Genomic DNA, 13,377 nt, shown 5'->3' with positions numbered 1-13,377 from the left:
AGAATTTCTGTGTTAGACTTGAAGCTCAAGACTGTACTGTAGTTCAACCAACAATATTTTGTGCAGCATGACCTAAAAAGTTCACAATAAAACCAAAACAAACTTCAATTTCAACTTGATAAATGAACTCAGGACATAATAACAAAGAGTGCTGATCTGGGCAAATAAAAGAGCATAAAGAAAAGAGAGCAGTGAAAAAGCTATCAAGGAAAAGCTCAGACTCGCATCCCTTGGAAGTGAAATTAAAGGCTCTCATTCATTTCCAGAGAAGTCAGAAAGGAAAATACCATTACATGCCATACCTTGAACCACTTGACGTCCATGTTGGGCCTGGACAGCTCACACTCAAATGTGACCTTGTCCTTCTCAATGACGCTACTGTCTGCCAATGGTTTGCTGATTTTCACAGGCAATTCTGAGAAGGAGAAAGAAGAATGTGGATTTAGTTGGGAACTTAGTTTTGTTCATAACCAGGTCCATGGTTGCTGTTAAATGGATCCTTCCAGATGGAAAAAACATTTCAGGTGGCCTCCTAGATTTTACCCCTTTTTGTGTTGCACGCAAGACTGAAAAAAAAAATTACTTCTGCAAAGTTCTTCTTGTCATAAGGAAACAAATATTTGGGGAATGGCAGAACCAGGTAAAATTTTCCTTCACGTCAAGAAAGTATAAATTTCACTCTCATGCTCTTGGTGTGGTTTCTGCTATGATTATTTGGACTAATTAAGCTTCTCCCTGATGAAAGCCTAGAAGTATATCACAAGAAGGACCAACTTACCCATGACCTTTTATTTGTCTTACTCAAGCATCTCCTCCTGACCAAAACTGACAATAAAAGATTCAGCCAGACTACAGGTTTGAGCAGCTGAGTTGTTTCTAGGATCTCCTGCAATCTCAAGCTTGGAACACACACTTGTCTTTTGACTAAGTGTCTCTTATAATGCAGTAAAACAACAGGTTTTCACACGGCGATTCCTCATTTACCTTGATCTGAAATCATTCTCAAACCATGTGGGATCAGTCCAGGGAGAAGGGGAGGAGAGGGGAAGGGAAAGGGGAAGTCCACTGTCCTCTAAAATCAGGCTTCTTAGCCTAAAGCTCAACAGCAAATAGCAGTCCACTTCCCCACATTGCTAGACTCCGAGCATTTAAAGAACATCAGCTGACCTCATTATGAGCTCTAACATAGCCAAAGGAATTCATATATTCAAATATTCTCTTGAGTGATGAGAAATATGGAGCATAACTTCAGACTTCTGCTGTTAAACTCTCACTTCTATCATAAACCAGAGTAAGAGTTCAATGCTGTTTTAGATGGAGGACTCATATTTTAAATAACTCATCTCATTAAGGCTTGGATTCCCTACTACAATTAGTTAAATTCCAGTTTGGATCATGCTTCACCTTGGATCACTTAGGGCTTCAGCCACTTATTGGAACTAACTCAATTTGTCTACAGAGAAGCTGTTTTCTATAGCAACAATAAGCTGTGATTGCAACTGGATGTCGGGAGAGCACAAATCCCGCAGTTATCCTGTACCAACATCCTCTCCTTCCATCAGAACAGCAAGTTTTTAAACCAGACTCATGCAAGCTTGCATGACACACCTTGTGTAAAACTGTTGGCAGCCATCAGGACAGCCAGTTGCTTCCTGTATAGACACTGTTCCATCAGTTTTGGTTTTTTGTCTCGCTAGAACAACAGCCAGTGTCTGAAAACTCCCACAACTGAAGCAACCACGCTGATATACCGCAGTCACTGGAGGTGCTCAAGAGCCACGGGTATGTGGCACTGGGGACGTGGTTAGTAAGTCCAGTGAGGGTGGGCTGGGTTGGACTCAGCTATCTCAGTGGTCTTTTCCAGCCTTGGGTGCAACTTGTAAGAGGGAATGAAGCAGCAAACTGCCCAGCACTGAGCTGCATTCTTCTGACACATGGTATCAGTGAACTGCTGTATTTCCCTATCTTCTCTGGAGCTATTGATCTAACCTAACTGAAAAAGTAAGCCTGAACCTAGATATAAATCAGGATCATAGTCACCCATGGTTGCTTATATATTCAGAAAGACACTCCAGAGGGTAATTCAGCGCATCTAGAAATTAAAGTAGAAGTTCCTTAGTCAAAAATATTCCACAGCCAGATTTTCACCTCGCTACCACTACATTAAAAAGGAGAATCCAACTTGTGGTGTGGGTCATTGATGTTGTTCCGGGGGGAATTGTGGCTGTTCCATGCCCACAGGGTAGAAGAAGCCAGTCTTCCTCTAAGCCACATAAACAGCTGCTTAGTGCTCCCAAAGCGAATGCTCACCAGTTTTTTCCAACTTGAAGGTCATCTTCTGGCCAGCAGCCTCGCAGATGTATTCTCCAGCATCTTTCTTCTCCAGCTGCTCCACAACCAGACGCCGTGTTTTGCCCACAGATTCCATTCTGAACTTTCTGGAGGAGGCAAGCAGTCTTCCATCCTTGTACCATTTTACTTCGGTTGGATCCTGTGCTACTTCACAGCTGAGGGAGGCACTTGCTGCCAGGGCAGCACTCACCTCTTTCTGCACCTGCTCTTGGTTTATAAACACAGGTTTTGGCTCTGAGGGAAGAAAAGAAAAAGTATTGACTGAGGGACTGAAATGAGACCAACTTGCAGGTTTGTATGTACAGGATGGAACAGGTTTAGGTTACCACTTGTGCCCAAACTAATAGCCTTCACTAGAGAATATCAGCTCTTCTGTTGAAACAAAGTGTCAAATCTAGGCAAGAAAGAACCTAGGAACTGAAGGAACCAAGAGGGTCCTTGAACACCAGTCCCATGGTTGCAAGTCACTATGCAAACATATTGAACCCAAAAGAACATCTGTCCTGCATGCAACCAAAACCTGAGTTCCTTTTACTTAAGACCCACTGTGAAACATCAAAACACATAAACATGTGATAGTCAAACCACTGGCTGCCTTTTCATGACCCAGAACAGTACTCCTGGCTTCCTGAACAGACTCCTCATGGCCTCTACCATTGCCACAACTGTGACTGTCAAAGGCACAAAGGAAATATGCTCACCAACGCAGTCCTTTGTTCTTTGTGTGTGATTTGCAGATATCTATCTTACTTTGAGCTCTGGGAATAGTCAGCTCTACCAGGTCTCTTACTGTGAGTAGCAGACTCACCTATCCAGATGCAGCCTCCAACATAAAGGTATAGTAAAAAGGCAGTGTACTACTAGGAGAAGTTCCTGCTTCTCCTGCCATGAAAGGCTGCACGTACAACATGCACTCCAGCCTCACTGCACATACTTATCTTAGTCAAATGTTTAGGTGAACAAGAATTACAGTTTGGGATCTCAGGCACAGGAGAGATTTGAATAATATCTTGAATATTGCTTCCACTGTACATATATTACTAATTATTGCTCTACAGACAGACTGAAACAGGTCTTTGTGTCATACTGAAACCAAATACTTTCTACAAACCCAGGCAATCAAGTCTAGGGAAAAAACCTCAGCACAGACTACAGTGATCCAGGTGCAGTATAATAGAAACTAGATTTTACTTTACTGTTCTCTGCTGTATTTCATACAACACCTGTCTTACCTGTGACATGAATCTTGAAGGTGAGTTTCTGGCCAGCAGCCTCGCAGCTGTACTCCCCTGCATCTTTCTTCTCCACCTGGCTCACCACCAGCCGACACTGTTTGCCCTCTGACTCTACCTTGAACTTCTTGCTCGAGGTGATCAGTTTCCCCTCCTTTTATCACTTGACCTCTGTGATAAAATGTTTGCTCATTAAGACCGGGATGTGGTAGCATTGTGGTGGAGTGCTTGTTCATTAGGACCGGGATATGATGGTGGAATATGGAGGCCACAAGGGTTGCAGAACACTCTAATTTTATGGGTAGATTGTGTACTCTGCATAGTTACAGGCAAAGCGCGCCCCGATGGATACAAAGTTCCACGGAAGGACCAACCAAGGAACGACACACCAAGTCGCACGATCACGACCGACCAATTAAAGGACAATACGCTCGGGATGGACAATACAAAAGAAGTTGCAAGGGACGGGACGGCGCGGCAGTTGGAGGAACAATAATCCCCCTGTCGCCCAGCGCTGAATTGCCTTTTTGTTTTACCTGCTACAATTAATAAAAGTTTATAATTGGAACATTATTGGCTCATTGCTTATAAATTGATGACAACCTCCATCTTCTCCTGGGCCACCTCGCAGCTCAGCGTGGCATTTTCTGTTGTTGCAGCCTTCACCACCTTCTGTACCTTCTCCTTGTTTGTAAATACAAATTCTGGCTCTGAAAAGAGAGAGATACATTAGTTTGGCCTCTTGAAAGAAGAGCAGGTTTTGGGGAAGGAGTCAGAAAAATGAATCAGTTCTCCCAGTCTGATGCCCCAAGAGAATGATGTGGAGAGAAGTTGTGCAATTTATGGATGCCCCATCCCTGAAAACGTTCAAGTCTAGGCTGGATGGGTGTTAGAGCAACCTAGTCTCAAAGAATGTGTTCCTTTCCAGGACAGAGATTGGAACTGGATGATCCTCCAGGTCCCTTCCAACAAAAGGCATTCTGTGATGCTTCTTGTATGACTCTCATGACTCTTTCGTCCCCTAGCTGCCATTTACTTATGTCTTCAAAACATCAACTTATACAAAACATTCCTGTAGTATTCTCTCCCATGCTAAATGAGCCCTTCCAAGACAAAAACATGTTACATAGAGCACACCCCCTAGTGCTTGACACAAAGCCCCTGTTCTGAAACTTCCTGAGACGCAGCTGCATTGCAGAGTTGTTCTAGTGGTACAGGCACGTGGGAATGGAGAAGTGCAATCAGAACTTTCTTGTCTATGGCCTCATTCCCACAGCAAAAGGAAATTCCTGAAGATTTTAAAAGATGGAGCTGCCTCACAACTGTATTTAGAATAATTTGTTCAATTTCCTCATCAGAAATTAACCACCCCAAAGTTCAGCTCCAAAAATTTTAAGCATAGCAGGGAAAACTTACAAACTAATGACCGTTTTCTAAAACATTCTAGAATGAAAGGCCAAAATGTGTTCTCTCTCACCTGTGACATGAATCTTGAAGGTGAGTTTCTGGCCAGCAGCCTCGCAGCTGTACTCCCCTGCATCTTTCTTCTCTACCTGGATCACCACCAGCCGACACTGTTTGCCCTCTGACTCCACCTTGAACTTCTTGCTCGAGGTGATCAGTTTCCCCTCCTTGTACCACTTCACCTCCATCTTCTCCTGGGCCACCTCGCAGCTCAGCGTGGCATTTTGAGTCAGTGCAGCCTTCACCTCCTTTTGTACCTTGTCCTTGTTTGTAAACACGTCTTCTTTCTCTGCAGGGACATCACAACAGTCACACCATTTTGCTGTAGTCTGCTGCAGAGCTTACTCCAGTTCCCCATTTTCATTATACTTGCCCTTCACAGGGACCATCATGATGCCTCATTAAGACAGGAAAATACTTTCCCCTCTATTTTGCCTTGGGAAATGAATAGGCATATCATTTCATATCATATATCTAAACATTTCGCAGTCTGATAGCAGATTTAGACATGAGATTTAGAACATCTGCATGCACTGCTGAACCTCCTCCCTTCTCTTTGTTTCTTCTGATGTCTCTCTACATTTCCAGTAAATCAGAAGGGAATGGCCCTCTAGAACAGGTTGCCCAAGGAGACTGTGGATGCTCCATCCCTGCAGGCATTCAAGGCCAGGCTGGATGTGGTTCTGGGCAGCCTGGGCTGCTGCTTGGCAACCCTGCACATAGGAAGAAGGGGGTTGGAACTGGATGAGCACTGTGGGCCTTTGCAACCCAGGCCATTTATGAGTCTGATTAGTGGCATTTTCCACCTAATTGTGTCATTCAAATTTTGTAACCAGATCTCATCAAACACCTCCCCTTTTCTCACTCCTTGCATGCCTGGTGTGCTCTTGCACTGTAACCCTGCAGACACCAGCTGACTACAAGAGCTGCACAAGTTACCCTCCTTGCCTATTGTTTGTTGCAGTAATTCATTCCTGGATGGAAAAGCACATGTAGAAAAGTGTTGCTATGACACTAGATGACAAAGAAAATCCTATAGCCAAAATGTTTTGCACCAGAGAGGCTGTAAGTTGATCCTCCAAATGCAAGACACACAAAATGAAGTGTTCCTTTATCTCTGGGATTCCAAGCATTTTCTCACCTCTGACTTTCACTTGGAATGTTGCTTTGTCATCTTTTGTTTCACAGCTGTAGCTCCCTTGGTCTTTCAGGGTCACATTTTTGACCATGAGCTTGCGGTGCGTCCCCTGGCAGATGATGGTTGTCCTCTGGTCCTGCTTCACCTCTATTTGATCTTTCTTCTATACGACAGCTCCGCTTGCAGCTGACACCTCACACACCAGCTCCAGGTCTTCAGAAGGACTGACTGATATTTCTGGAGTCGTTTTGGACTTGCTGACAAAATTAATGGCTTCATCTGAAGAAAAAAAGAGAAAGTGGTTTACATCCTGACTCAGGCTTATTCAGCACAGCATTAAGATACAGTTAGAACTGATTGTAATGTCTCTGCTCATTACATCTGGGGGATCAAGTTTCACCTCTGGAGGTACTCACATACAAACGTGTGCTTGATTCTCCTGTGTAAGGAAAGAGTAAGTTCTATGCAGACAGTTCTTATTTCTTTTAATCAATTCTGTATTCTGCACATGTTCTTCTGAAGCTAAAATGAAGGCAGCTAAGTAACCTGTTTGCAATACATGAACAAACCAATTCAACACCTTGTCTCTAAGCTAACAAGCAGCGTTTGATGAGCACATCAGTATTTCATGCCCTTCATTCCATCCAGACTGTATTGGCAATAACTATGCTGGTATTAACAAGGATAGCAATTACAAGCAAAATGGTAGAAATACAGAAGATATAAGGAAAAGGGAACTCACCAGAGCTGAGGCGATCCTCCCTGGTGAGCGATCTCCAAGAGATGCTGCCTCAGTGAGGGTCAGCCCTTAAATGAGGTCTCAGAGGAGGTGGAGTCAAACTCCACCCCTCCAGGGAGCACAGCTACATAACTTTCACCTGTGCTCCCACAGCTGACCCCACACTTGCCTCAGCTGATCAATCAGTGGTTCACATTGTGATCTCCCATACACTCCACCCCTTCACAACGTGAACCAATGATTAGGTGAGTTCCCCTTATTACAGAGACCCAATCACGACGCTGATACAATCTCCCGTCGCATTAGATGTTGATATTATTCAAATGATGATGATTGGATGGGTGTTTATGATCTTCCATGGGCCAGTGCTTGATAGATGTTACCGGAGACAAATCATCTTGAAGTGCAGGTCCGTCTGCGTTTCATCAGTCCAGAGTAATGGTCCTAGAGGCTTAGAATCAATCTTAAGGGGAGTAATATAGATGTTTCAAGGGCACTAGGAGGGGAAGATCCGCCCTCCAGGGCAAGATACAGGCCGTATTCTTATCTTGGGTCAATACTTCTGCTTGTACTGGATTATGTCCCGGCCTCCGATACCATACCCTCTGGCCAGATATCTGTGGCTGTATAACTATATCTGGCACCAGAGGAGAGGTCTTGATCTGCCATAGGGACATAATAGGTGTTCCTTTAGCAATAAAGGCCGGAGTATTGACCACGATGTCAGTAGGCCATGTACCTATCACCGAGGGGGTGACTGAACCTCCCACCTCCAATAATCTCCCCCAAGGTGCAAGTAGGCCACACCATTTGGGTCCTACCTGCACCTTCCAAGGCCAATTTATCTTATGGATTCCCGGTTCTAAATTCTCAGGGGCAGGGAGCAGATAATTATTTTCAGTACCAACCTGCGGTTTTACCTTATTATCGGTGCCTGTAATTTGGATCCTAAGAGGGGAGGCCCATATAGTTTGTAACATTTTCAGGGCACTGGGTCTGCCATCCCGAGGTCTTTCATTCAGGTCCCGCACGGTTTCATATAATCTTTTTGTCCACCCCTGCAGGGACTGAGAGTCTGTTTTCAGGGCAGCCTTAAGGATACCATTATAACGTTCAATAAGGCCTGCCCCTGTTGGGTTATATGGCAGGTGGAATCGCCATTCAATGTTGTTTTCTTCTGCCCAGCGCTGTATCATCGCTCCAGTGAAGTGAGTCCCTTGGTCACTCTCGATAACTTGAGGTGTCCCGTATGCAGACATCAGTTTAGTAAGTGCCTTAATTGTGTGTGCTTGATTTGCCTTTGGTACAGGATAGGCTTGCAGCAGTCCACTTACAGTGTCAACGCAGGTCAGGGCATATCTCGCCCCCTCAGACCGAGGGAGGGGCCCAATGTAGTCGACCTGCCATCTCTGAAGAGGACTATATCCTCTAGCAATGTGGGATGTTGTTTCAGGCAACGGTCTCGGTCTCATCTTTGAGCAAGCATCGCAATCCTGACATGCTTGAACGATATCAGATAGTTGTACAGGCAGCCCCCATGCTTTAGCAGCTGCCCACATTATCTTCTGTCCAGCATGCCGTAGCTTCTGATGTAACCAACGGGCAATATTTTCAGATTGTGAATTCTCAATCCATCGGATTCGGGCCAGTGTGTCAGCTTCATCATTTCCTGGTGACTGCAAGGGTTGATGACCAGAGACATGGTAGACACATACTGTCCTGTGTTTGACCGTATTCCAAATGTCTACCCACATGTCTTTACCCCAAATCGGTCGGGCGTGGATAGTCCATTCCTGGGTAGCCCATTGCGTAATCCACAGAGTGAGCCCCCGGTACACAGCCCAACTATCTGTACAGATGTTCAGGACGCCGTCACCAGGTTCTTTAGTTATAACCATCCACACGGCTCGCAATTCTGCCCATTGGCTGCTTTGACCATCCCCCTCATCAAACCAGATGGTCTCAGTAGAGGGATGGTATGCTATTGCTCGCCACTTGCTCGGGTTGCCTCTGCTGGACCCATCCGTATACCAGGCATCTTCAGGAATAGGATATCTTCCTTCCTGAACGGGACTCTTCTCTGGTGGAGCAACCATCGGTTCTTTTGATGTATCACTGTGATACGTCACTGGGCCTAGGATCTTCTGTAGTTCTTCTTTAAGTGGAGATGAAGACAGACTGCTTCTCTGGCTTAGATAGGCGACCCATCGTGCCACCGTTTGTGCTTGGGCCACCCCCGTCTTAGGAAGGTGAGTCAAATCTCTCACCCACCCCTGGATTGGTAATGAAGTCTTAACTATGACCTCTGCTGTTTGCGTTATCGGCTCTACTGCTTGTAATGCCGAATAGGCAGCCAATAACTGTTTCTCAATCATGCTATATCGTTCTTCTGCTCCGTGCCAAACCTGAGACCAGAATCCAATAGGGGTTCGAACAGAACTCTGGCGTTGCCACAGGCCCCAGCCAAAACCATCTTGAGTAACATGAACATCTAGTTCAGCTGGGAGGGTCGGATCAAATATACCCAACGCCTGAGCTTGTTTAACTGCCAGTTTTGCCTGTTGGAAAGCATCCTGTTCTATCTTTCCCCAATTCCATGATTGACCCTTCTTTGTAAGCTTGTATAATGGCCTTAATAGCTGAGCTAAATGAGGTATAAAGGAGCGCCAATACCCCAATATACCCAAACATTCTTGCAATTGTTTTGATGTTGTAGGGACTGGAAACGCTTGGACTTTATCTACTACCGCACTGGGTAGTACTTTGGTTTTCCCGGACCAAATTACTCCCAGGAATTTTACAGATAGCCCCGGACCTTGCACCTTCTGTGGGTTTATAGCCCACCCTCTTTTCTGCAGATAAGCTATCAACAAATCTGCTGCTTGTCTCACCGCCTCTAACGAATCGGATGTTAACAGGAGGTCATCAATATAATGATATAAATTGACATTATTTGGCTTTTCCCACTTAGCCAGATCACGTGCCACTAAATTATGACAAAAAGTGGGCGAATGTACGTACCCTTGTGGTAGGACCTGGAAAGTCCATTGCCTCCCTTCCCATGTAAATGCAAACTGATCTTGCGATTCTTCACTGATTGGAATACTGAAGAATGCATTCGCCAAATCCAAGACACAGTGATATGTTTTGATTTCCCTGCTTAGTGTGTCCATTAGGGAGGCAATATTGGGTACAGCCGCATGAACAGGTGGCATGACCTTATTTAATTCCCTATAGTCTACTGTCATCCTCCATGTTCCATCCGATTTTCGCACTGGCCATATTGGGGAGTTATATGGGCTATGTGCAGGCCTTATAATACCCACTCTTTCTAATTCCTGCACCGTCTTTGTTATTTCATCCTGCCCACCCGGGAGTCTGTACTGTTTCACATTAGTAATCCGGCGTGGCTTCGGCAAACAAATAGGCTCATGTTTTGCATGGCCTCTCAATATTGTCTGGATTGCCCGGATACTAATGCATCTCTGCCGCAATCGGAACTCTCCCACTGTTGTATGGAGAGCCAGACCCCACAGGATATCAATTCCTAATATATACTCTGGAATTGGGGCAATGGATACCTTGTACTCCCGTGGTGGAAGACGCCCGACCCCCAGTTTTACCCAGGTTTGGGTGACCGGAATGGTTTGTCCCCCAAAACCTCCAATTATCACTCTATTACCTTTAAATTTAGTTGGGTCTCCATATATTATAGATGTCTCTGCCCCGGTATCAACTAGGGCCATAACCTTCTGTATATTCTTTCGGGACCAGTATATCGTCAGTTCCACATAGGGCCTCCGGTCCCGTCTAGAGGCCCTAGGAGGACTGACATCCCTCGTCAAGCCATGAACTGAGCCAGATTCAAGTCTTTTACCTCCGATACCTCCGGTGTCGTAACCCGAGGCACCTGAGGTGGCTTCTTTTTCCTATTTGGAACTATAAAATCTTCTAAATTCCATGTTGTTGTTGGTCGCCGCTCTATAAATCTTATCCCTGGCCTTTTGGGTTTATTCTGAAATTTTTGTTCATCCTTCAGTTGCTTCCACAACTGAAGGAGAACCTGATTGGGCTGCCCATCAATTTTTGAAAACTGAACGCCTGCCCGGAGCAGATCATTAAACATTTGTTTCCGGGATACCCTAACAGGTCCTGCCCGAGAAGTTCGCGGGGCCGATCTTCTGGCTCGCACTATTGGAAAAGCCTCGGCATCCTCAATCACCCTGATATTGCGCTTAGCTCGTAAACGCTCAGTTTCTCCGAGGTCTGCTACCAATTGGGCGGCTTGTTGGACTACTGCCTCTGCGGATACTACTGGATTAAGTATGGAAACCAAGGTTCCATACATATGAGAGGGTGCTTGCTGTAAAATTAGGTCCCTCATTCCCGCAGAAAATTTAACCATATCAGGGCTATCGAATGTGTCTTCGTAGATAGCCTCTCTCATACCTAATTCGCGTATATAATTTTGAAGGTCTTCCATAGAAGACCACATCCCTGTGTTTACTGGCAAGTCAGTTTTATTTGTCCACACCATGCGGCAAGCAGCCATTATCCATTCTACAATTGAATGGTTTTCTTCAGGGAACTGAGTCCCAGCATACAGTCTCTGCCGAAGGGCAGGATGTACTGTTATTGTGGCCAACTTAGATACTTCGGGGCCACTAACCAGTACACTATCTGCCCCTAAATCCCATAACCGTAATAACCAAGCCGGAACACTTTCCCTTGGCCTTTGCCTAAATCGTTGCACTAGGTCCATGAGTTCAGTAGGCATATATGGACGGGCTGTTACATGTAAAACAGATTCGGCAGGGGGCCATTGATCAGGAGGCACTCCTGCTGGTCGATCTTGAATTTTCTTTGTTTTTTGAGTTATTACTGGACGGACTTCTAGTGAGTCCGTCTCAGATGGTTTTTCTAGATCAGATTTAGTGATCTTATTTTGATTCATTTCTTCAGGATCTTGATCGTCATTAAATGAAATGTATCTAATTTGAGGGTTGGAGGAAGAAAATGACGGTTTTTTTCCTGTCAATAGATTGATCTCACCCTCCAATTTTTCAATACGGGCCTTTAACAATTCATTTTCATGTGCAATGTTGTTTGATTTTATCTCTGCCCGATTTAAAGCGTTTAATAATGGCCAGGCTGCCGTAGATGCAGCCATTCGCTTTTCTTTTGTAATTAAGATATCTTTTTGTAGTCCTAGAAAGTAATCAGTTAGACAATAGGCGTCCATGTTATTTGGTACTCTTAAAGGGCCCCATTGTTCAATAATTGTTGCTAATTGGTAATATGGGGACGCCTCAAAACCTGGAATTTGTCCAGGAAGGCATGTCCCTAAGGGGGTGGTCTTCTCCGCCTTGTACCAATTAAAGATTTTCCACACAAAGGACATTTTTTTTTTCCTTATATTTCTAGATGCCAAGTCAGTGGCTCCTACCTGGCTCGCCAAATGTATTGGCAATAACTATGCTGGTATTAACAAGGATAGCAATTACAAGCAAAATGGTAGAAATACAGAAGATATAAGGAAAAGGGAACTCACCAGAGCTGAGGCAATCCTCCCTGGTGAGCAATCTCCAAGAGATGCTGCCTCAGTGAGGGTCAGCCCTTAAATGAGGTCTCAGAGGAGGTGGAGTCGAACTCCACCCCTCCCGGGAGCACAGCTACATAACTTTCACCTGTGCTCCCACAGCTGACCCCACACTTGCCTCAGCTGATCAATCAGTGGTTCACATTGTGATCTCCCATACACAGACAGAACCTGCCTGAGGAGCAAGCTGATGGCTGCCAGCTACAGGCAGACCTAGCTTAGTATTGCATTTCTTAGAGCAACAACTGTCGCTTTCAGTCACTGAATACACCAAGGCCAATTGCTATGCCAGGCACATTTATGGCATCAGTGAACAAATAATTCGTTAAAAATTGTAATAGACAGGAGCCATCTATTCTTTTAAAACTAGGTGACCAAAGAACAGTCCCTCTAGAGTCAAGCTGTTAAGAACTAATAGCACCAACCAATACCACATAGATAGATTACTTCCCTGCCCTAAGACCATCTTGCGACCATTTGGTGCTCCTAATTAAGCCCTCTTGATGGCATTTTGTCTGAGCCATGTGACATTTTGTGATAGGAGTTACTGCCAGTGTTCCCTTAACCCAACACCAAAGTAGGAGGTATCCATTCTCAGGGAATCATGCAGGCTTCCTCTGTATTTGATGCTCAGAGACAGCCCCAGAACTTTTTAAATCTTAGCTTAGCTCTCATCCAATAATGTTCATCAAACAGTGCAACTTGTCCTTTGGGGATGCCTTTGTTCTGCATCAACCAGTTCCAACGGAGTCTTCTTGGCTTGTTTTAGATCAGTTTTTCAACAGATAAAGCCAGGGTCTTTGAATTACAAAGTGAAATTGCAGAATGCATGATTCTCAACCAAACAGAACAG

Source organism: Coturnix japonica, chromosome 17, assembly GCF_054131305.1.
Source record: "Coturnix japonica strain WE chromosome 17, WE-NBRP24, whole genome shotgun sequence".
NCBI lineage: Eukaryota > Metazoa > Chordata > Aves > Galliformes > Phasianidae > Coturnix > Coturnix japonica.
This window is presented reverse-complemented; position numbering follows the sequence as displayed.